Source organism: Protopterus annectens, chromosome 16.part0 (assembly GCF_019279795.1).
Source record: "Protopterus annectens isolate FY-2018-M chromosome 16.part0, PAN1.0, whole genome shotgun sequence".
NCBI lineage: Eukaryota > Metazoa > Chordata > Ceratodontiformes > Protopteridae > Protopterus > Protopterus annectens.
In genome coordinates this window covers 88,441,548-88,459,618 of record NC_056750.1, presented here as the reverse complement: position 1 = coordinate 88,459,618, position 18,071 = coordinate 88,441,548, and positions in this window count along the sequence as shown.

The following is an 18,071-nucleotide window of genomic DNA, read 5'->3' as shown; positions in this document are numbered from 1 at the left end:
CGACGTTCTCCATACTTAGGAGTGCTTCAAGCGCATGCATTTTGAGATTTAAACTCCTGGCGTTGAGTAGCATAACCCTCATTTTTTTACTTGTGCTGTTTACGGTGGTGGGTTTGAATTTTGAGCCTTGCCTAAAAAAGACACTATGGAGGCAGCAAGAGCCTTGGCCAGTATTCGAAAGCCAAGGGGTGACAGGTGCAAGCGTCTCTTGCGAAGCAATGTGGTTTGTCGAACATGTCATCCCAGGCTGACAGACACTGGGTCCCCTTTGAATGACACCAGAAGCTTAGCCAATTGTTGAAATTGATCATTTTTTCTTTATATTGAGGTATCATTCTTGGTGAGGGCAGAATGCTACTCAGAGTCAGGGTCATACCTGCCTGGGCTACATGATCAGAGAGCTCTTCCATGTATCTTTTCATGTAGTCCAGGGAGGTACATCTCAGGTCATTCTCACCAATACGAACAATGAAAGAGTCATATTTGTACTTGTTCTGGAGTGACCCGAGTGCTTGTGTTATGTGGCAGATTCTGGCTCCCAATAGGTAGCTAACAGTGACCTTTTCCTTGTCCAGCCTAGTGAGCGGGGTGTCAGTGTGCCTGTCTATTGAGTCACCTGTTACTAGTGTGTTAGGTATGTTATTTCACCTTAAGGGCTGTGATTGTGTGGCACATTGATTTTGTGTTTTATGTGTTGTCTGGTTTGTGACGGGAGGTGCAGGTTTTGTGGGTGTCTGCTTTGGAGCTCTCTGATGCTTTTACAGGTTTTTATTTAGAGTGTCCGAGTATGATTTTGTGTATTTATATGTATTTTTTGCCAGTGCTGGTTTAGTAGGTCTGTGTGAGACTGGAGGTGTGATGTAAGTGTTAACCTTCTCCTCATGACTGTCTGTTCCAGTCTTGGGTGGTGAGACCTTAGCCTCCAGTTTGGCTGTATAATTGCATCTCTTGCATGTGTTAGTGTTTTGTGGTAGGAGGAGAGGGCTGTCTGTGTACATGAGGCAGTTGTAACATTGCCTCAGGATAGCTTGATACACCAGCTGGACTGGAGAGTACACCTGAAGTTGCCCTTTGGTCATGCCTGAATAGTAGGGTGAGCTGCTTAGTCGCTTGGTTAGTGAGGGGTGGATAAAGGGCATTGCCTGCTGGGCAGTCAAGTGTTGGGGTATATTAGTACTTGCTATTAGGTCTGTGCAAGTGCTGGACTGTAGGATGCTTTTTGAGTGCTTAGGTTGAGAGTTAGACTAGTTTCAAGTGAAAAACTGAAGAGGAGACTTAATGGAGCTGGGAATAATTTAACCCTAGCTAACCGGTGCTGCCTGGCACACAAAACCGTGCAAATGCGGTTTTTAAACTACTAACGTCTGGGCTGGAACCACTCCTCCAGGGACAGATGGCTGCTCAAAGTTCCCCTCTCTCACAGGTGAACAGAGAAACTTCCCTCTATCCAAGTAAGATATGGGCAACTCCAAAACTTGTAACACAGCCCTGAATTCAGCACTAGCCTGAAAACGGGAAACAAGAATTTTTTTTTCCTCTAAAAGACCAGCCACAATGAAAGGTTTAAATGTATTTAATAATAAATAATAAAAGAAAATGAACATACTAAATATCTATTTACAATAAACATCAGAGTTTCAATCACTGAAATATTAAAATAACCCAGATGAATTGATTCACACAGATACAGAAAAAACAATACTTAACTAATCTCACTATATTTTCCTGACTGATCTAAAGAATTTCTATTACCTGGTCACTTACTAGAGCAAGGAAAGATGAAGTAGCTGAGGGGTCCTTTTCAGGTTCCAAAGCGGAATGCTATGAGACTTCAGTCTCACCTAGTATTAAAATATAATTTTTGTCCTAGATTACAGAATGACATCACATACATCTGGTCATCTGACTTATGTTCCTGTGCTACTACCCTTGGCTAGAAGCTGTTAGGATTTTGCACATATGTGTCAATAATGCACACATAGTGCCTTGCTAAGATCTGCTGCATTTTCTGGAAGTCATAAAACAATTTCAAAACTTCACCCTTCCAGAGTAGCAATTGGTTCACCTCAAAGACAATACAGAAAGCTTCCCAGTACAGACAATCTTTATGGCCTAAGTCAGGTAATTTCATTTCAAACTATTTTCTAAGTTAGTTGGATTGATATTAACCTATTCCGTTAAAGTATCCTCTGTTAAACCATATACATTTAAATAGTTACAATAATACATGCATATTTCTTTTTCTGTCCATCAGGGCACACTGTTAGTACATTTTTAACACAAACAGCTTTACAAATACATTTTCAACACAAGCATCTGTACAAATCATTTTGATATACAAATGACATATAATTCTTTACATAATTCCTACCTGCTGTGCTGCCATATGTTACACATCCACTGCTTTAGTCTTCTGGCACAGCTGGCAGTATCTCACATTGTCACAATGGGCACACAGGCAGCCATGCGATACAACATTACAGTATGGGGTATGAATATCTGTGTGTGTGTGTGTGTGTGTGTGTGTGTGTGTGTGTGTGTGTGTGTGTGTGTGTGTGTGTGTGTGTGTGTGTGTGTGTGTGTGTGTGTGTATGTCTGTGTGTGTGTGTTCACTCTGTGATTCATATTACTCAGACTCCTCATGATGTAGTTTCCAAACAGCCTACCTGATGCTTGGCTCCCACCCCATAATGCCTATTTACTGATGTGATCCCTCTATCTACAAAAAACAGGCACTCCTTCATATGTTATGCTGGGTGCACACACACATTCCCATTTTACCTGATGGACAGTATCTGACAGTTTTCTGTGGTCTGTAGGAATATACAGGATATGGACCACAGTTACTACAATCTACATTTCCCTGAGCTACTCACAGGTGCAGGTCATGCTTATAATTGTGTTCTTGGATCTCACTGGTTCTAGTATCACATCACTTATGAAATCCACAATCTATATTGTAGATATTGTTGACAAAGTCCATGTGTGATATTTAGTCAGAAGCATGCACTTTCTGTCTACCATAAATGTGTGTGTGTGTTTGTGTGGAACAATGCAGCATTAAGGATATTAACTTGAGATGCAAAATGCATTGGATGGATGAGAAAGGTTTCTGTTTTTGGCATTGCACTTATGACCCCATGCACTGTTTAACTGTCCTGAATATGCATTATTGTTCACTTTATTTTAGAACTGCACCCATCCTCTAGAGCACATAGTCTTTGATGTTATGTACCATTCAGCTATCTTGATGCAGCATAGTCAATACTGTAGCAATGTTGAACCTAAGTATCAGTTTAAGTCCATACTGAAGGGAATTGTGTTGAGGTGGTGAACACTAGTGAGTGGAGGAAAAGGATGCCTTTAGTACTGGTGTCTGATTGAAAGAAACATAGACCTTTCAGCTATCATGAATATAAACTAGTGTTCTACTTTGTTCAACTGCAGCACTCTGTTATGCAGAACAGTTTTATTGCTGATAATTTACCAGCAATAGATATGCTATGCTGAGTGGGATCACCTACAGAACACCGACAGCCCAAGACACCATCACCCATATGGCCAACGCCATATGGTCGACACTAAAAATATTGACAGCACCAGAACTTCACAAAAAAGGAAAATAAAATGTCCTTTTTTGTGCTAGCAGGAGGGCTATGCCCCCTGCATCCCTGTGGGGGGCTCCAGCCCCACACCCCGTACCTTTAATATACCAACTCTGAGATTGCACTACAGTGCAAGAATGGAAATTTTTCCATTCCACACTATTGGGAGATAGCATTTCCCCATTGTTGATATTCTGAATGCAGACCATATGGCGTTGGCCATATGGGTGTTGGCATTGTGAACTGTCGGCATTCTGTATGGGACAACTGAGTGATACATTCCAATTAGTGGAACGTTAAAGGAATGACTCGCAATGCAGTCATTACAGGCATCCCATCATTTTAAAGTCTGATTAATTATAACTTCCACTATGTTGACTCTGGTTTAGTTTTTTTGTATGTACATAAGTATGCATGTATGTATTTATTATTTGTTAATAGGGGTAGACTGCTGATACAACCGGACCATTTTTAGGCTTGGTCAGGCACTAAAGAACACAATTATAAGCATGACCTGCACCTGTGATGCTTTGCCAGAGATGGCCTTCATCTGTATTCCCTGGGCTTCAGGCTTCTGGCAAAGGCTCTTGCGTGAAAAATTTTTTCTAAATGAAATTTAAAGGTCACGCTGCTAAATGCTAGTAGTCTTAACATGAAACTGTACCTAATGCAAGCATTCCTCACCCTGGAAGATGCTGACATTTGTGCAGTCACTGAAACCTGATTCAAAGCTGCAGAGAGCACCCCAGCCTTACCAGGTTACTTGTCCTACCATACTTTCAGACCCCAAATGGAGGGCTAAAAGCCAAAGGAGGTGGAGTTTCAATATTTATCAAAGACAGATACACACCTCTAGGCTGGACAAACAGTATGATACACAGAGACACACCAGGTGCAGTGAACTGTTGACAAAACACCTATTCAAATCATAGCTAGCTACAGACCCCCAACTATGACTCAGGAGGCCCACTACACCTATCTGAACTTACTTGAATACATCAAGAGTCAACCTTCTACCCTGATTCTGGGTGACTTTAACTACCCAACCATAGAGTGGAAGACCTATTCTAGTTCAAACATGATGTCCCAGAGATTCCTCGACTTCGTCAGCACCAATGCATTGGATCAGCTGGTTGGCATCCCCACAAGAGGTGAAAATATCCTGGACCTGGTACTAAGCAACATGAGTAGCCACTGTAGCTACAGTGTCATCCTTCTTGGTAAGATCTTGTCATAAAGCAATCACTTTTGAAGTCACCATCTCCCCTGACCCCCCCCCCCCATCAGGGTCAAGCAAAAAAATGTTTCCAAAGCTGACTACAACCTCCTGAGAGCAGGTATAAGCAGCTTCACAGCCACCATTCCTTCAGTTGGAACAAGCACTAATGTCCAAGCCTACACCAAACTGTAAGAGCACCTATGTAGCTGCATGGATGCAGTAATAGCTGACAGGACCAAATCATCTTTCTTAAGAAAGAGTAAAGCTGTCTGCTGGAGAGCAGCAATAAACAGACTGTATAATAAAAAGAAAAAACTGCTGTCCAGGACCAAGAAGGAGCAGATGCCAAGTTGGAAGCAATCTTTCCCTTGTCTGAACAAGCAAATAAGGTCACTGGTGAAATCCTCTAAGGTTAACTTTGAGTCCAAATTGGCCACATCCATTAAGGACAATCACAAGGCCTTCTTTGCTTGCATCCACAGTCTCAAAGGTAACTCCCAAATCTGCTCTGAATTGGTGGTCAAGAATACCACATACACAAATGCTATAGATATAGCCAATGTGCTGGCAGACAAGTTCAATGAAAACTTCACTCCCGGCCCCCCTCATCAGTAAACCAAGTCATCCCCAGCACCTGACCCCCTCCCCTCATCACCAGGGAGCAGGTCATTAATGCCCTCTCAAAGGCAAAAAAATACAGCCTCCATGAGACCTAACAACATCCCTGACTGTGTCCTATCTGAACTCGGGCAAGAACTCTCAGTACTACTAGGCATCCTATTCAACCAAAGCCTGTGCACTAGCTTCATCCCAGCAGAATAGAGGACAGCCACTGTCATCCCTCTACACAAAGGTGGAGTGTCCACCGACCCAGGCAATTATAGGCCCATCAGCCTAACTAGCCTGATCTGCAAGGCCATGGAATGCATTATCATGGACCTTATAAACAAGGACATTGGCAACCTCCAAATGCTTGATCCCATACAGTTTGGTTTTGTCAAAGGGAGATCATGCCTGTTAAACTCGGTCGCCTTCTTTGAAACAGTCACCAAAGCCATGGATGAGGGGAAGACACTGCACACTGCCAACTTTGACCTAGCCAAAGCCTTTGACACTATTCCCCACTTGGGCATAATAGATAAACTCTCCCAGCTAGGCATCAATCTGTATGTTAACTGGCTCACTGATAGAACCCACTCAGTCAAAATAGGGAAACCACCTCTAGTAGTAGAACTGTAACAAGCAGCGTACCCCAGTGATTGGTCTTGGGGCCTTTGCTTTTTGGGATATACTTTCTACTGTCTTCAAAAATCTATTAAGCAAATTGCCTCAGAGAAACATTCTATTGTAATTGTCTTGCCTTCATGCAACTACATCATGATAAAACTGGGTTTTTGTAACCACTTACCCCAAAAGTTATACTCATCTTAATGACATATTTCTTTTTATACATCTTGAAATAGTTATGCTATACTTCTGATTATTGACACTGTATAACATTGTATTGCTACATAATGCCTTGTAATAATCCTGTAACTTTGCTGTTTAATGCTAATTTATAATGAAAAATGTATAATATGTTGGCGCATTTCTCCCTGGGCCTCCACTGAAAAAGGGCTCTTCAGCTCAGCTGGGCAATTCCAGTCAACAAATCTTAACTAAGTAAATAAATATACTTTTCTGAGGTGCAAGCCAAAACCAGTGGTCTGTGGCTGACCAAGTTTGCAGTCATAGCGATAGGAACATCCACCAAGGGGGCCTTACCTAAACTAATGACTGGTGCCAGAAGCATGGCCTTAAACTGAATTCCAAGAAATGCATCATTATCCCCTTTGCAGAAAATGGCATCCTTGCTAATTATCAAATTTATAGCAACATACTAAACATGCAAACAGTTCTGAGAGATTTAGGCACCCAGGCTAATAGCAACTTAACTTTTGACCACCACGTTACCTCCATTGTACAGAGGGCTTTCTACATGGCCCACCTCATAAGTAAGGGTATTTCATCCAGAAACAAGGAGGTCATAGCATTCCTGTGCTATTCCTTTATCAGACCCATTAACAAGTACAATTCCCCCTTCAGCATATACCTTGCCAAGCACATGCAGCAGTTGGAGAGACCACAGAGTTTCCTGACCAGGAAAATTCAGGGTCTCAAACACCTATCCTATGCACATAGGCTAAAAGCCCAGTCTCTCTTCTCAGTCTCATACAGACTGCTCACAGGTGACCTGTCTTCTGCATAAAAGGCCGTCTCAGACTCAGCCTTGATGGAGTTGCTGCATATCCCTAAGTCAAACTCCACTTACACTACCTGCACGCAAGGCCTCAATGTGGTCTGTGAAATTAATAGAACTTGTTGGCAGGATAGATTTGTGTCCCAACAACTCCCACATCTGTAGAATAGACTCCCTGTCCATGTCAAGCAGAGTACCTCACTAGCCCTCTTTAAGAGGAACCTGGACAACTGGATGGGAAACAGAAAATATAGCCATGGGATCCCACCTGTCTCTTTGCTGGATAGGGAAAACAGGTGCTGACTTTGTGGGAACATGGGTGAAATTCTTGGCTAGGCTTATAAGAGCCTCTGGGCCAGTAGTTTAGTATCATCTTATGAACCTAAAACTTAGAGCTATATTAATTAAGAATGCACACATACACAGAAGAAATTGTAAACACACAGATATATACACCCGTTATTAATAAGATTATTTCTACAAATACCTCTGGTTTGGATAATTGCATGTTTAGGGCAGAGAACAGCAGATCCTTAATGATGAGAAGTACCTCTCCATGACCACTCACTGCTGGCAAACCAATGTGTTGTTTGCACATGTACAACTCAGTGCAAAAATGCTAAATCACTGCAGATAAGTATTACTTTTAATAGTACGTTTAGCATAATAGCTTATGACACATTTTTTATAAATAAAAGACGTAATGAACAAATAATAATAGCACAATTAGACAAGCTGAGTAGATTTGTAGGTGTGTAGAAGGCTATGGAACACAAGGGCCCGTAAAACTAATACTATAACTTTTTCCACATAAATACATAGAAAAATTCCAGGAATGATGAACTGTAATTTTCCTTCCCTAGAAATAGACCTGCTCAGACAGAGAGAGCTGATATATCTATAAGGAACTAGTGAAAATCTCAGAATACGGTTCCTAGACTGAAAGCGGTGAAAGCAGAAAAATAACTGACTGTGCAGAGTTAAAGTTACAATGAAGGATGCAATCCACTGTTATCCACATTTGTATACAGTCATGTCCACTCGTGTGAGCGGAATACAATGCAATGCAGTGCAGTTTTAAAAATGATAAATAACAGACATTTAAGCAATTAAGTAATGTTTATTTATGTTAATCAGTTAAGAAGGAAATAGTTATATAGTATAATGATAAAATGAGTAATATTAACAAAACACTTCAAGCTCCGAGCATTAAAAAAAAATAAAGATAGCAAAAGAATCAGTCATGTACGACCTTTATACAGTACATCATGCTCTGTGTTCCATGCACAAAATACTACATGCAATATGTTACAACTTTAAACTTTTACTAAGATTTTATATCATGAGGTGTTCCTTTCCTTTGGAAATAGTTCTTTGTATTCCTGTTAGGTTTCAGGAGAATGATATAGCACTTTGGAAAAAATATGCAGGTAAGCAAACCAGCACTTGAAGCAATAATAGAAAATACTTCTACTGCTACCAGATATTTACCTTTAGTACTGAAGTAAGCTGGGATGAAGGCCAGCCAGACGGAAATAAATATAACCATGCTGAATGTGATGAATCTGGCCTCATTAAAACTATCTGGTAAGTGTCTAGCCATAAATGCTACCACAAAACAAATACACGCCAGTAGACCTATATACCCCAGCATGCACCAGAAAGCAATGGCAGAACCTTCATTACATTCAATTGTTATCAGCCCTGTTTGAGATTTAAAGTCCCACTTTGGAAATGGAGAGCGATAGATGAGCCACACAATACATATAACAACCTGAACAAGTGTGCATAACAATACAGTGATATAAGACAACTGTGGCCTCACTAATCTTCTCAAACATCCATTAGGTTTGGTTGCACTAAAGGCTACAACAACGATAATGGTCTTAGCCAATAAACAGGAGACTGAGAGGGTAAAGGTTACTCCAAATATCATGTGGCGAAATCTGCAGGTAGCTGTATTAGGATGTCCAATAAAAATCAAAGAGCACAGAAAACAGAGCAGCAGAGAAACAAGGAGAAGGTAACTCAGGTGTTGGTTGTTGGCTTTAACGACGGGAGATTTGTAAAACGTGACAAAAATGATGAGAGTGGCAGCTGTGCACACTAAACTGGTAACTGTGATGGAAGTCAAAGTCAGGCCTAAGGGCTCATCAAAAGAAAGGAAGTCTATGGATCTTGGAATGCACTTGTCCTTTCTGTCATTGGGCCACTCATCAGGAGGACAGGACAGACAGTCTTTGGAACCTAGAATACAAGAAATACCTTTTTAGTAACTATGTAAATATTGACATTTCGTTGTTCTATGTGTGGCCAGAATTGTCCACTGTGATCTGTTAACTACCCTAGTCAACAATCTATACATAGCTAGAATAGTGAACTGTGATCAGTCCACTGCCTTAGTCATTAAATAAACAAGCATATACATTTATTTATACATTTTATTTATTTATGTAGTTTTGTAGTTACTGGGTAGGTGATCAGGTGCTTCCCATTTCTCAGCCACCACATAAGCAAAAGAACACAAATCCTAGATGTACAGCAAATCAGCATTACAGATGTAAGACAGAATGACAGACAGAATCATTACATTGAATACATTACACAGTGTCAGTAAAATCAAACATAATACATATGCAGGATATATGAAATGTATACTGAATGTTGAATTTGCACATTATAATGAAAGCCATAATTTTCGAGGAGGACAATTACTGTTAATAACACTATGGAGACTAAACAGAGGGAGTTATTGACATACCCTATAAACCTATGTGGAACATGAAAATCAAGTGATCCTAGCCATTGTCTGAGACAGGCACATTTGTTTTTTTGTGTAAAATATTCCTTCAGTTTCTTTTTGAATTATAAAGTATTGACTAATGAATTTATTGCTTGAGGCAACTGATTTTGTGAAGCTGTGGCCAGTCCATAGAAAGGTTTCTTAAAAACATCTAAAAAAGCCAGATCTGATCAGTTCGATTGCTTCTTTGTTTTGTGGGAGCAGAAGGAACATGGTACCTTCAAATTGTTGTGAAGGGGTAGACAAGAGGTATCACTAAATAGTTTAAAGGTGAAAGTATTTTGTAAGAAGTTTTCTCTGGCTAGAATACATAGCAACTTTGCTATTAAAATAATTTAACAGTGATGTTCACTGCCAGGTAAAAGGTTCATAAGCTGTAATATTTTATTTCCATGTGTTTGAACTACTGCTGTGTTGTATCCAGAGACAGAGACAATAACTGGAGATGCATATTCAGTTTTTGTACATTAACGGTTATACCCCTCTTATATTTGGAGGTAAGTAGATGTGAGACAGTATATCCTATTTTGAGTTGTTGTCGAGCTTTACTGGTACTGTGGTTACTATGGTTACTTAACAAAAGGGAATAATCAAGCGTATAATTCCTAGGCGCTGCTGTTGTTTTGCATTTGGTCATGTGGAGCCCACTGGATCAAGCATTTTGGGAACACTAGCATTGGCCAGTCTCTTATTTATACCAAAATGTATTACTGGATATTTATTCGATTTAGTACAATGTTTGTTTCTGGAGAGCCATGAGAGCCAATTCCAGACAGAAGTAAATTTGTTTGGTAAAAGAAAAGTAACCTGATAGGGAAAGTTATGGGCACATGTAAGGACCTTATTGTCAGTATACATGGGAATGTTAAAGTATGTTAAATCCCAGGGTAAATGATTTATATATAAGGAGAACATTTTCATCCTATGGATTCAAAACAGAAACTTATATAAGAATGTGCAGGTTGGAAACATAAATTTATTAGATTGTTTTTAAAGAGGGAGCTCTAACTTTTTAGGGAAAGCACTTCGGGAACGTCTGTGGAAGAAGATACTAAATTATTGGTAAGGACCAAATATCTCATATTGTGAGATTATTGGTAAGGACCAAATATCTCATATTGTGAGATTATTGGTAAGGACCAAATATCTCATATTGTGAGATTATTGGTAAGGACCAAATATCTCATATTGTGAGTCTTTTATAGGAAAGCACACAGTTACATTAGCATCTCTAAGGAATGGTTGGGGAACAAATGATTCATCAGGACATAGACGTTGCTTCCTGGCACTGGTTTTATATTGTATTTCCAGTAACCCTTTAATGGATGTGCAGAATTCTGTCAGAGTGGGAAACAGCATAATAGAAGGGGTAACATCTGTAAATATTTAGGTAGTTTCCTCATAGACTAATAGTGCCATGAAGGAAAAAGGCACTCAGTTAAAATGTTTTGTAGAGATTCTCATTAACTTTAAATATAACACTCATTTCATTTAGGGAAAAGGATACTGAACCTTGTATGTAGGTACCATGGCAAGATAATCACTATTGCAACAATGCCTGACATTCATTTTGATATAACATTGGGTTTATAAATACATACAGAACCCCTCTTTGGGTGACATAAAACTCTGTCAGGATTCATTTACTTCAGGAAGAGCTGTTTGTTTTCTTTCTTGGTCATTGATTTGAATTGATCAGACAGATGATAGTCATATTTCCTTACTGTGTTTCAGAAGAATACCACTTGGAACCCTGGTTAATGATGCTCATGTGGAATCCATACAGCATAGCCAAGCTACAATACGACACCACCCATGAACATTTCCAAGGCACTATAGAGTAAGTGTTCATCCTGCTGAAAGCCCAGTTCAAATGCCTGGGGTATGTCTGGGGGCACTGCAGTACACCTCTGCCACAGTCTGCTTAAAGTCTGTAGTATGCTGCATTCTACAAAATGAGGAAGCATGCAGGTCAGCCATCCATCGCAGGATCCTCTGGATCTACTACAGAAGCATCTGTCACAATCACATACTGACATCATCTAGTGATGAGAATGAGGACGAGAAACAGAGAGTGAGAAGCAGCTACAACATACAGCCACAAGACAACAATGAGTACAGCATACAGCAGTGCAGAGGGAGTGGCTACATATAGTCAGGTTTTATGGAGCATGATGGGTACACAGTGACAGAATAGTGTCATGTATCATGTGATATGATGCAAGGGCGGTGATGGGTACACAATGACAGAATAATGTCATACATCAGATGATATGATGCAAGGGTGATGATGGGTACACAGTGACAGAATAATGTCATGCATCACATGATATGATGCAAGGGTGGCAGGAAACAGTACCACATGATAGCCCTGTGCACCAGCTAATGAAACCCTAGAGTCACTCTCATATGGGTCTATGTTATAACAGCAAACGACCAAAAGATTGGATGCTGTTATATCAACGACAAAACAGGGAAAACAAAAAAGAGTGAACAGCCAGAACAGTGAATTTTTTCCCAGGGAAAAAATGTGCTGTTCCAAAAAAAAAACAAAAAAACAAAAAAAAACTAAACACTATTTTAAGTGGGGGGCTTCACCTCCCCCCCCCACTTAAATATACCAAATCTGAGATCGCACTACAGTGCAGAAAATGGCAAACTGACGAACTGAAGGAAGCGGCCAAGCGACTTCTTTCCCACAGAAAAAAAATTGCTTAAAAGCCATTTCTTCATTTTGCATTTTCAACATGTACAGTTCGACCAAGACACATTTGACAGAATGCATCTTCGGTCTTCTGACAGGAACCCCCACATATCAGGGGTTGGCTGTGAAAAGGGATGGCATCAGATTCCCTTCTAGACTGCTGAATGGTGGGCATGTCCACATCACATACAGTGTTCTCATTTGATGCTACAGCCACTGGGGGAACTTCCAGAAACAGAGATGGTGAGACCCCCTGCTGTACAGTCCCTAGCTTAAATGTAGGTGTTTTCACATCTTCATCCTTAGCAGTGGGAAGAGGATCTCTCAAAAGGAAGACAGATAATGCCTCTGTTTCACCTGACTGTTGCATGGTCTGCATATTGTCCTCATTGTCTTAACTTGTCCAGGAGCTAACATTAACCTGTTGTCCTGCCTGTACCTGTACAGTTGTCACTATTGTAGTGGTTCAGCTTGTGAATGCATAATGTAAAAGAGAATAGAGTGACTCTAATACAAATGCTACATGTGAGGAACTGTGGTGAGCATGTAAATGTTGGACTTGAGCATGCAGGCTTTGAACATGCACATTACCTGATATACCTATGTGAAACAAGCAACAGTATTTGAGGCCTGCCTATACATGCTCAGTTGCTGTACATCACATTCAGTATATTTATTAAACAGGTATATCCCCATATGAGTTAACTGAGGGTTAGCCACTCCCAGAACCTGTGTCCACTCCTCCTGGAATTTGTACTAGTTGCCTTTGTCATCTCTATACAGGGACATTAGGAATCATTTCTCATCAGTCAGACTTGAAATATGAGGTGCCTCCCTGATGCAGCTGACCTCTCTATCACTGAGTCTGTGGTAATCTATCGATGTAAACAAACACTGAAACACAAGTGATAGACGCTGGCAAGTTGATAATGTACTTATAACTCACGTCATTGACATCATGAACTGCTGTCTCCCATATGTTGTCCCTCCGAGGCTGGAGAGCTGTCCCCTCTCCTCAGAATGCAATGCCTATGGCTGTCCTAAATACCCTATCAGGAGATCAGTTTTCAGCTTACCTGAATTTTTCAAATCTTTGCCATCTCCAGCACATAATGGTATGTATGAAAACAAGAAACAAAGCAGTAAACTGGTGGCTACTGGTGGCAGTAAGCTGTCCCAACATAGTAGAATGTCATAGGTATACAAAATAATGTGGGTGTTGAGAAGAACAGAAATACAGTAGGAACCCTAGATATGCTATGTACAGTGGGTATCCCACTGGGGTATATTTGTATACTTTGAATACACCCATTGTTCAAATTCTAAATATCAATGTCTTTATGTTGAAAGCACATACATTGACAAGCAATTATATATGCGTCATGAAAAAGCCTTGACACATATAAAAAACAAACAACTAAAACATAATTTTTGCATAGGAGCACAAATCATGCTTATTATATCTAGTAACCCTGAGATCACACAAATATGGGGTAAGGGCATATTCCCCAACCCCAGGAATTGTTCAGTCTCAGACACCTCTTAACCAACTGTTTAGTTAATCATAAATGAACAAGTAAACAGCAGTCGACCAAACACACACTTAGCTAATGGGATTGAACCCATTTCATTAATACTTCTTGCCACCAATAGGGACAGACATTTACAGGTGCATATTTGAGATAAATATCTCATTGAAGCCCAGAGGAATGTATATGTGAAAGACAGGCTTTGCAGATGGCATGGCTTGGGTTATCCATGGGGTTCATAGCTGACAGTGGGCTACTGAAGTATGCTGATAGTGGTTGCATATGTGGGCCATTATTGCAAGTGTCTCCAAAGCGCATGTGGGTGCACACACACACACACACACACACACACACACACACACACACACACACACACACACACACACACACACACACATGCACATGTAGATGCACACATACAAACACACACACACACACACACACACACACACATCTCTATGTAGGACAACCATGATAGTTACAAATTTAGGCAGACGATATTTTTAGCTCCCGTCCATCAGCTACAGTATAGCTGCACAGATACATATATTACACAATCTATTGATGTAGGTGCATCTTGCAGACAACCATAGTACAGATCACTGTGACTCCTTATGCTCTGTTCCCAAACAAGGGCTCATGTACAAAAAGTGAAGGAATACATAGCTTACCTCAGTACTGGAGAACACTATGTGCTTTTTCAGGAACTTGTGTTCAAATATTGCTCTCTAGTACTAGACATGTAGTTCAAAATGATGAAATGCTGCTGTTTTTATGTCATTTGGCATCTAAAATGATGTCCCAAGTGTTAAACCTAAAATTAACCTTAGTTTGCACAATATGTATGCAAATATGACCAGATTCTACCAGTATCTATAACTTGCTATATTTTGGTGAAGAACTTTAGAAATATCCTGCCTAGCTGCATTGCATTGCATGCAGCTAGCATGTTGTAACAAGCCATTCATGTGTATGCTTTGTGCTGTGGAGCAGTGTTAAGCTGCACAACTCATGACTCAGAGATTATGTTTCTAGAATGAATCACAGGCTGCCATTATTTGATTGGAAATCCAAGATAATGGCACCATACACAGAACTTGCCTGGTGTTAGTACCCTATACACAGCACCTGCCTGGTGTTGGTACCCCATACACAGCACCTTCCTGGTGTTAGTACACCATACAGAGCACCTGCCTGGCATTAGTGCCCCATACACAACACCTGCCTGGTGTTAGTGCCCCATACGCAGCACTTGCCTGATGTTAGTACCCTATGCACAGCACCTGCCTGGTGTTAGCACCGAATACACAGCACCCGCCTGGTGTTAGAACCTCATGCACACCATCTGCTTGATGTTAGTACCACATACACAGAACCTGCTTGGTGTCAGTACCCCATACACAACACCTGCCTGGTGTCAGTGTCCCATACACAGCACCTGCCTGGTGCTAGTGTCCCAAACACAGAACCTGCCTTCTCTGCTAAGACTAGCAACATTATGCTCTTTCTCCTACACAACCAGTTCAGGGAGTGGTTGTGAGAGCCTGTGTGGGCCCAGTTAGAAAGGTGCATGCCTGGTATAACCTGATTTTCCTATTGACCAAGGTTACTTGAGTCCTCAGCCTGAAGCACAATGCAAGCACCATTATGATGGCCACTTGAACCATAATCCAGAAGATTTCTGTCAGTGGGAAGCAGAGGTCAGACAATGATACCATGAATGGTATAGTGAGTTGTTGTCATTGCTGTTGTTTTTCCATCTGTGATTTTAGTCATTGACCTTTCCATCATTCAGAACAGTGTTCCTATTAAAGGGCATTTCCCCTGACAGATACCAGGATATATAACAGGTAAATTATTGTGGGGGGTTCTATCCATGGATGTTATTGGTGGCACCGGGGGCATTAGTTAAGGCACTGCACATAGCAGTTCCGTTGTGAGTCTGTGAACACTTTTTCATTGTTTCTACTTTATTGCACTTACATGTGGAAATGTAGCTTAATTGTATGTCTGTGGGCATCATTTTAGGCTGCTGCTATTTTTCATGGGTCTGCAAATGTTGGTCTGATCTATGTTTGTTGATATTATTAGATCCAAATGTAGTGAAAGTTATAAACCATGAAGAAAACAAGTCTAAGATGTCAACTTTGTTCATAGTAGCTGAAGCTTTCTGGAAAGGACTGAGAGTGGAAAACAAACCAGAAGTAGAAAAAAATAGATGTCAATGGGGCAGCACAGGTAGCACAATATGTACTGTTGTTGCTACACACAGGAGGTTCTCTTGTTCAATTCCCAGCTGGAGTGCTTTCTGTGCAGAGTCTGTATGCCCTCACTGAATTCCCAATGGTTTTCTATGGATGCTCAGGTTTCTTCCCACATTCTAAAGACATGCAGTAGGTGGATTAAACACTCTTAAAAATTATTTTTGTTATCTGGCAGGGCCATGGAAAATTACTTTTGGATGCGTTCAAGGAGCCAACAACTTGTGAAATGGACGTATGACTCTAGACAGTCTTTTTTTGCAAGGGTAGTGAAATAACGAGGCAAATGATGACCTCATCTGAAAATCAAATGAGACTAGGGCTACCCATTCCAGAGACATAAAAATGGCTTGCAACTTAAATAGGACATGCTGGAAGGACAATTCTATCTCCTAGAGACCGCTGCATTTTTGGAAAAGGCTACCAGTTCATGTGAAGCAGAGCACCACTATGACACTGTTCAAGAAGAACTTGGATGAGTGGATGGAGCACAATAAATTCTTACCAGGGAAAGAGCCCATAACCCTCTTGGACATTGGCAGTCATCACTAAATGCAATCTAGGATATTGACTAGCATTTCTATGGTATTACATTGAGATGAAACAGCTAGGTTAAAATTACCTCTGGGTAGATAGTCTATTACTCTCCTATGACCCTATGAACATCTGGAGATTGTATTCACAGACAAAATAAACACTTGAGAGAAATCCTGAATCTTGCAGACATACCATCCTTTAGGAAGGCACTACTATAAACAGGTGGTAGATCCCAACCAATTGTCTATAGGTGAACTTGCAGTGGAAATTAAATATTTCAGTTGTGCCAAGACTTCAGGACAGACTGTAAGCTGCTCAGAAAAAGAAGAAGATGCTGGACACTGTTGGAATTCTGTGGTAAATGCAGCCTTTATTACTTCAAATGGTAGGCTGTGAATGTATGCAGCAGTAGCACTGTGGACCTGCACTATAGCTGTACCTCCCAAAAGGCAGTATCTCTCAATTGGCAAAATAGTGTAGTGGCTTTTGTTCTCAAAAACTGTGCAGGCTGTGTTGAAATTATAAAGGGAAAACATGCTCCTCAGCCTGTCTCAGAAAATCTTTGTCAGGGGCCTGGAAAGAAGTTTTAGTCTAACATTCAAACTCAGATTCAGGTAGAGCAATTTGGATTTGATCCTGGTCATGAAACATTGAATCAACTTATTTTATTGATATTAGAGAAGCTGGAGGGTTCTACAGTACTGTCCACGTGTTTTATGGATCTGGAGAAGGAATAACATGTGCCATGGAATGTCTTGTGGGAGGTACTGCTACAATACAACATCACAGTGCACTGCTGCACATGGGTGTCATGTGGGAAGTACTGCTACAGTATAGCATCACAGTGCCACTGCAGCACATGGGTGTCATGTGGGAGGTACTGTTACAATACAGCTTCACAGTGCCACTGCTGTACATGGGATGTCATGTGGGAGGTACTGCTACATTGAAGCATCACAGTGCCATTGCTGCACATGAGGTACTGCTACAATACAGCTTCACAGTGCCACTGCTGTACATGGGATGTCATGTGGGAGGTACAGCATCACACTGACACTGCTGCACATGGGATGTTGTGGGGAAGGTACTGATACAATACAGTATCACAGTTCCACTGCTGCACATGGGATGTTATGGGGAGGTACTGCTACAATACAGCATCACAGTGTCACTG